The following is an 8,907-nucleotide window of genomic DNA, read 5'->3' as shown; positions in this document are numbered from 1 at the left end:
AAATATATATAAATATTTTATTCTTTTTAGGTGATCAAATGTAATCTCCAAATACAAAGTTATTTGAAAAATACATCAATAGTATTGTTCTTTAAGGGTTATCTGATGTCAAAAAATTTTTTTTACCTACAAGAGTCGTCTACAGTAGGAGGAGGGACCGGGTCGGTTGGCATGCTTTTTTGTCTGTCGGCCATATTGGATTTAACAAAAATAATTTATTGCATTTGCATCTGATGGCCAGCAGTTGATAGTGTATTTTTTATGATGCATTAGTGTCCACTTTAGTGGTCTGTGTGCACTTATAACATAAAAATCTGCAAGAAGCACAAGAAAGTGGCTTTTAGGGTTAAGGGTTAAGGTTTCATGCATAGTGCAATCTTAACCCTTTCACTATGCATGAAAGGGTTAAGGTAATGTAAGGGATGTAATGTTAATGAATGCAAAATTGGGGCAATAATTGACCCATAAGGCAATGAAAGTGTAGTTGGAATGGTGAGATAAGCTGCAACAAGAACGAAGAAGGCCGGTAAGCAAAAAACAAAAAAGATATTATAAAACTAGTTTGGTCCTGATCACTTCAGTCACCCAAAAAGATCAAGAACACGTCTAAGGTATAGCGAATTTCTGGGACCCTGAGAGACAAATAAATCTTGTAAGCAAAGGACTACAAACATCCATGTCTGCACACATGTGAATGACCATAAATCTATTTTTGTGACATCCTGTTGCATAAACTCTTCTGCTTATACATATTTTTCCATGTTCCCTCTTATTTAATAAGGCTCTTGAGTTTCAGCACAGTCCTATTCCATCATGCCAATGATTGTGTAACACAAAAAGCATCTCCGCTTACCTTTCAGAGCAGGATTTTACTGCTGTCACATTTCCATCATCAAACCGGCTTCAGGCTCCGGTTCTACAAAGGAACTCTCACAGTTATTAGAGCCAACTTCTTTTAATGACACAAAAGAGTACAAAGAAATGCTTTTGGATGGGGCAAGAAATGCAACATGACTGGATTGTACTGATAAAAACGCTCTTCAAAGTAAAGTCTCACTAGCCAACATCACCTATGAAGGACAAAGAGACGATGGTCTCTTTTTCTGTGCCTGTACATGGAACATATAACTAAGATAGAAATGAATGCAACACTGGTACATTGTGCAACTGATAAGTAAACCTCTGTTTTCCACCGGAGTGGTTTGTTCTCATTTGTTTTCAGATCTACTTTTAGTCACAACAAGATCTTAGAATCATGCCTGCGTGCAAGAATAGTCTCCTTGTTGTGAAGTATCCCTGGTAAGAGGAGGAACATTTGGCAATGTGACACAATTTGTTTATTTTAGTGAGAGGAATCGGCAGTCACAGGACTTGGCAAGTAACGCATTTGATTTTAGCGGCCACACACACAAAATTAAAAAAACAAAAAAAAAAACACCATGAATGTTTTTTTTTAAATGAACCTGAGAGCTTTTGTGCTGATATGCATATGCATTTATTTGGTTACAAGACTGCAAGGTCACTATTGCTGGGTAGCAACAGTGCTTTCAAGTCCCAACCCCATCCTTTCATATTCTGTGTGCAGAACATGTCTTTTCCTCCCGACTGTAAACCTGTTCAAACCGGCTACGTGGTTACATTCAGCGCAGCTGGAGGCGCTTCCCCAACCACAAGGCCTGCCATTTTGCTCAACAGGATTCTAAAGTTCAGAATCAAGAGGGGAAAAAAACACACAGTCACACAGTAGATTTCTAATGAAGAAAATAAAAACCTTGCTGGCTTAAAAGACTCAGAATAACACCTGGACACTCTCGTTCTGACACTGATCTTTTGACAGTTAAAAAAAAACTCAGGTGTTACACAGCATAAAACAATTTGAGCATGCTCAGAAAAGACAGAAAGCTCTGGAGAAGAGCAACAAAGAAAAGGTCAGTTTGTGAAGATATGTGAGCATCTTCTTTGGTGTTTGGCTTGTTTACATTTGCACCAGTCACAAAATCACCAGCGTTAACCTTGATCCTAACCTTGTTGGTGTAGATCAGTGTTTCTCAACTGCAGTCATGATGGACCACTGCCCTGCATGGCTTATGTGTCTCTGCTCCAGAACAGCTGATTCAAATGATTAGATGACCGCCTCTGCATGCCATCAAGTGTTGAAGAAGCCTGTTAATCACCCACTTATTCAAGTCAGGTATGTGGCAGAAGAGAAACACCTAAAACATGCAGGGCAGCGGTCCCTGAGGACCGGAACTGAGAAACACTGGTGTAGGATTGATTATGTTTGCTACTTCTGCTGTGAAAGCGTCTGCTGCAGTAAAGCAGTGTAAGCTGATGCTGAATCTTTTCTAGTGTAAATTTGTATTTTTTGTCGCCTAAGAATCACTGATGTACAAACATTCCCTGCGAAACTCAGATATGGCCGAATACACACACTTGTTGAAGAAGAAAAATCCTCGCCCCAACTTCCTCTTGAGCTATGCTAAACACCAGGGTTGGCTAATGAATAGGCATACAAACCCGACTGAGAACAAAGCCAGGGTGTGACTTCTCAGTGTTTCCATCCTTGACCGCGTTCTCAACCAACCACAGAAATATGGCACCTAAAAACGGTCAAAAACACAACTGTCGACCTTTAACGGATTTAAAACACCAGATCATTACTGTGATAAACTATATTTTTACCTCATGAACTTAATGAGTCAGATAAAATGCTGTAATTAGAAGCGACTTCTCTAGTTCAGCTTCCTAGTCTTTGAAATATGAATGGACTGGCATGTCAACATGAAAGCTGATCTTCCCACTTTATCTGTATTTGCTGTGCAAGAGTTCATTTGTTTACATATAAGAATATTGGACCAGAATTTACACAAATAAGTCCTTATAGCTGAAGTTTTGGATTTTGTTTTTCTGTGCAAATACGATTTACTTACTTAACATATGAGCTGGAGCCTCGTTCATCCATAATACTGGGGATTACGCCCTAACTTCTGAACTGACAGCTTCTCCTTTCAATGAGGAGCCAATTTTGTTCGGAAGCTATTTCACAAGACTGCAGTGGCAGTAAATTTTCAAGTGCTGAGTAAAAAGCCACTGAGTTTACGGCCTACATTCATACGAATCCCCACGTGTCTCTGCTCTCCAGTGTCTACTCACACCTGTCTTCAAATGTTTGATCCAAAATTAACCTACGCTGGCCTCATTTGCCTCTGTAAAAAAGCGACGGAGGCTGCTGCCAAGGAAAGATTAGATGCAGAGATTCTGATGGGCCAAGAGATGACATGAAGGGATTAGAAACTGCCTGGGATCTATCATTCAGCTCAGGACTCTCTCTCTATAGCAGCTTTGGGTGTGGAACTCCAGATTGACGACATGGTGTAGCTGGAACGTGATCAGGTGCTGCACGATGCAGCCGTGATAGAAAAGGAAATGGAGAAAAGGGTGTCGAAAGGGGAGTTGGTAAACAGAGCAGAGCAACTGCTGTTGGGGTCTGATCAACATATGTGGCGCTATCCAGGCATGTGTTTAATGTAAGCCAAGTTAAAAGGACTGTTTTTGAATATGATGTGTACACTCAATACAGAGTCCAGCATGCAAGCTCACACAATAAAGCCAAAAACATGTGCAGGTATAAGCAGACGGCATGTAGAAAATGCATTATGTAGTATCGCCAACATAAAGGCGAAATATTAGCTCACCTTAAATCACCGAGCCTACTTTAAAAGTTTAGGCAGACATGAAAAATTAGGTTAATGAACAGAGATGCCTAACGTAACCGTTAGGCGTCACATCTTCAAAAAACAACATGGCTTTAAAACAATAATACACATTCAAACATATCTTTCAGGCATTTATTGTGAAGACGCTGTATTTGATGTAATACATAGAATAAACAGTCCAATTGTGCGCATTTTAATCTCACTATAAATGTAAATGTACCTGAGAATTATGTCACTGGATCTATAGATATGTTATTTTGAGGGGGACAGCACATTAAGTCCAAACAAGATAAGAGAGGTGATATTCCTAAGAACTTACTAACTTTAAGTTTGCTAACTTTAGGACTAAGTTAAAGGCAAAGATAAGAAGCAACATGCAATCAAAAATGAAATAAACAGACAAAATTCCAGAAGCCTTTGGTAAATATTTCTGCACATAAAAAGTGGTAAACTGGTCAAGGCTATCTACTTTCAAATAAAAAGAAAAACCTCAGCAAATGCTTTTTATGGTCCTAAGTGACATTTTATGCTACTTTTAATGACATAAATAACTGTCAAGGGGCAGCATAGAAGAGAATACGAAGCATTTAAAAGGCAGGGAGAGAGAGTCTATAATTCCCAAACCACTGCCTATTTCCAACTCTGGCTCCCACAGCCGCTGGTGTTTTTAAAGCATTCCCCAGCAGTAGAGTCAGGAAATCAGAGTCTGTGCTTCGTTTGTACAGCGGCTCAATGAAAGCCGTGCCCATCAAAACCATGAGGGGATTGAAACAACAATCTCAGGATGTGGATCTTAATTAACAAAGGGAACTGTCTGAATCAGAATGAGTGCTTTCATAACTGGGGGTTAAACAATGAGGAAAAGCTTTTCTAGTTAGTGTTATTCTGTTTATAGAACATCTTCAAATGTCCATTTACTCAACCTAATACAATTCAGTAGGACAGTCTAAACATACAGACTGGAGACAATTCAAAAATACCGGAGCAGGAAAATCTATGATTTTTGAATTAACAATTTTAATATGAAATGGTTAAACTTATTTACTGATAAAGTAAATGTTGAGAGGGGAAGGACAACTGGGAAGTAGCTTTGTGCGAGATAAAAAAGCAGAAATGATTTCAGGATTATGAAACTTAGCTTAACCTGTCATTCACGAGAGGACCCAAATTTGGGTCCTCTCGTGACAGGGGTGTCAAACTCCAGTCCTCAAGGGCCTCTGTCCTGCAACTTTTAGATGTGCCTCTGCTGCACCACACCTGAAAAGAATAATTAGGTCATTAGCAAGGCTCAGGAGAACCGATCTACACAGGGAGGAGGTAATTAAGCCATTTCATTCCACTGTTTTTTACCTGTGGCACATCTAAACACTGCAGGACAGCGGCCCTTGAGGACTGGAGTTTGAATGACAACCTGTGAATGACAGGTTAAATAAACTATGAAACTAGCAACAACAAAAAAAAGTCAAAGTTAACATGAATTACCTTTAATTTTTTTGCTGCACAAAATGATAAGTGGTCTGCAAGAACTATTGTTAGGATCTCCAAATATTTTGCTGAAATTGCTCTGTCACCTTTTGAACATGGGATACATTCCATAAATCAATATTATTTATTCACCAATTTGTATATATTTACAATATATAGTGTATACTGAACTTAAACAAGTACTTTTCTGTATGTCAAGAATTCATAACAGCCATGATAAATGATTATAAATTAAAAATAATAGAAGCAACAAAAAAAAAAAAAAAAAAAAAAAGACTAAAATAATTCTAGAAACAATCTAAGAACTCTATATTCGATGCTGGTTAGATCCTGGAGAAAAATTGAGCAATGACACATTTGTAGTTTTCTTGAACAAGTCACCAGAATTTTCTGTAGAATTAATTCATATGTTGGACAGATAAACATGTCATTTTCTTTGACAAAGCTCCCAGGAACTTTTTGAAGAAAGCCAGAGAGAGACTCCATAGCACATCATATGTAATTTTTGGGTAAACATGGCATGAGATGCTGTTCGACAAAACCTTTTCTTTTTCACATCAAATGCATTTTAAGTAATTGCGGCTGAAAATTTTAGCCTTCAGTCTTACTCTGACAAAAGTATGATTCCAAGATAAATTCCCTGTATTATTTAACAACTGCTACATGTTTCTGTTTGTAACAGCAGGAAAGAAAATTAATTTCCTGGCAGTTTTTTTTTTCCTTCTTCCTTTATCATCGTTCTTATCAGCGCAGAGTTACGGCATAAACATGAAAACCTGTCATGCTTGTTTGTGAGTCTCATTGATTAAAAACTTCTTATTGCAATGAATATGGGTAAGTTTGAGTGGCACATATACTAACATGATTGACAACGCTAACACCCTTGTCCTGAGTGATTGGTTGTGTCTAGTTAGCAAAGGGAACACTAGGAGAAGGCAGAGGATTTTTTTCACAGATTATCTGTTTTATACTATACTGTCATGACAGAGTGACAGTTTCAACAAATATGTAAAAAAATATATACTTTTTTTTAAAAGTTACGCACTGCAGCTTTAATGTGTAGTTTGCCATATGTGGTCAGAATAACTTAGATTGTCGTAGTGGAAATCTCCAGGAAACGTTTAAAATGAAAATTAGCTCCCATTGTCCGCTTTTATTTCAAGCCTGGTTATTGTCAATATCAATTATTAATTCCATTGAGTCTGGATGACATCATCTGGAAGTCATTAGCAGAAAAAAAAAAAACTCTGTTGGGGAAAAATGCTCTTAAAGTAGAGATAAGCAGCTTTGTGGTTAATCCCAACAAAATGAAAGCCATAGGGAGAAAAAACAGATTAAGAGACAGAGAACGCAGCTACACATCACCAACAGAGCAGACTGATGAGCACAACTTTATTTCTTTTTAATAAAAAGGCGATATTTATAGTACAGAGTATTTTCAATAAATCTATATTGTTTGATTGGCTTGGCTTCAGCAGATAAAAATGGATGCTGCGGATTGTGCCGCAGGGCGGGACCGTCCAGGATCTCGGAGACACCGTGTTCTCTGCAGTCTGCACGTTTGACGGCAGCCACATCAGCGGCTCCCCATGCAGAAACTAACCCAGAGAGACCCACCCCCTGCGTGCTGCCCCTGCGCACCCCCCCGAGTCCGGCAACATGCTGGAACCTGGCACGTGCATGCTGCCGTCTCCTCAGCCCGACTGCAGTAGGGAGGGTTAAATGTGAGCTGATGTGTTCAAAGCACATCTCAAAGCAAATATGAGTTCATACAAAGAAAATCAAAAGTACTACTAATATAAAAAGTATTAGGAGTAAGGGAAACAATAATGGTTTCCCCTTCTCAAGTTGAAGGTTGGATTTTTTCCAAAATCATCATTAGATCAAGTTACTGCAATAAAACCAGGATTTATCTGCAGACTTTTTACATAAACGGTGCCAAGAAATGGGTCTTGCATCAGATGTAAAGTCTTTATTTCAAATGAATAAAGACACTGAATAATCAAAATTATTCAGTGCCTCTTGATCTAAAAGTGCTTCAAATGCTTTACATTCATCATCTGGGTAAATATGCATCCTTTTAAAACAACCAACACACATGGTACAAAAACAAGCAACTCTCCCATTGATAATAACTGTAAGCCCCATTTGTCAACATTTATGTTTGTCAAGGATCCTGATGTCGGCATTTGTTTATTTAAAGATAAAAATTAGATCAGGAACAGCTTTACAGTCTGATTTAATTTAATTGATTGAATTTATATCTGAGAAAGATTTATATCTTTCTCAGACTACTTCCTCAAAACAAATTTAACAAACCTCTCACTGTGAGATTTTGGATATGTGTTGTAAACGCATGTATTTTTTTGTGAATTATAACCTGTAATCTAAACATTGAATGCTAATCCCACCCACAATCCCCACCAGTGACCTAATCCGCATCCTTTTGTCTCTCCGCCACAGAACCAGGCCGATTATCGTGATGCATCAGCGGTCAACCAATGGTCACTCTTCATTTGGGGTTCTGTCCTCATGCCATCATCATGTAGATGCCGAAGTGAGATTTTTACCCAGTGATATGCAAGACAGAGAGCGAATGGGGAGGAGCTAGTGGCGTGGGCAGAGGTTTCGGGAGGGTCACGTGGCACCCAACGAGAACTCGGACTGTCACAGGGCATCACATCAGCCTGGAGCAGCCATGCAAACACGGAACAACTCCACGCCCTGCAAAATAACCAGGAAAACAGAGTAGCTGTCGACCATTTCTGTTGAATTTCTATGCTTTATGTCCATGTATTGGAGGCTGCATTAATATTCTGTGACAAAAAAAAATCTGCTTAAATGGCTTTTTCCCATAACATACATCCTAAAGATCATTTTGCATCCTCCAAAATCACATGTTTGCAGCTAGCTATACATTAGGACTTGCATTTGCAAATGGGGCACCAGCAGGATATGAAAAAACAAAAAAAAAAATTAAAATGCAGTCTCACTTAAGAAACATAACACGCGAGTCGGGCCAACCGCATCCTGTTGCGTGCGGATGACACCACAGATTCTCAGACGCAGGAAACAATGTCACGCTGCAGCTCAATGTGCCAACCTCGAGACTCTTCCGTTATCAAACATCCGCTCGGAATCTCTTAAAATATTCACAGTTTTATTAAATCATTGCAAAAATAAAGTGATACATTCATTCATCAATTAAAAAACAAACAAACAAAAAAAAAACAAGACTCGTGAAGATTGCAAAGATTACGTTCCTACATGTTCATGCATTTCACTAACATTTCACAATTGCACTAACATTTGTAGATCCTGCAAGAAAAGGCTCTCATCAACAGTCGAACACAGAGAGGACTTGTGAATTGTTAAAAACAATGAAAACACACATTAAACAGGGAGTACTTTGGAGCCCCCCTGCAGATTCCACTTCAGCATTTCAAAAGGTTTAGATAGCTTTGTGCAAATATTTACTGGCAGACACAGCTGGCATGTAGACCGAAGGATCACAGATTCTGATCTGTTGTGAGGCTCTGCAAAATTCTGGAGGAGGAACAAAAAAAAAAAACAAGCAAAAAAAAAAGTCAAAATAATTAAAGGTAACATCTGATCCCCTTTTAGTCTTGTTCTGGGTCTGCCATCACTTCATCAGGAGGCACCGCTCAGTCAGCCATCCCTTATAAAGGAGAATTCAGAAAACAGA

Source organism: Poecilia latipinna, unplaced genomic scaffold (assembly GCF_001443285.1).
Source record: "Poecilia latipinna isolate Pla-1442-1.1 unplaced genomic scaffold, P_latipinna-1.0 Scaffold105, whole genome shotgun sequence".
NCBI classification, from domain to species: Eukaryota; Metazoa; Chordata; class Actinopteri; order Cyprinodontiformes; family Poeciliidae; genus Poecilia; species Poecilia latipinna.
The sequence above is the reverse complement of the archived record's forward strand: the minus strand, read 5'-3'. Positions refer to the sequence as shown.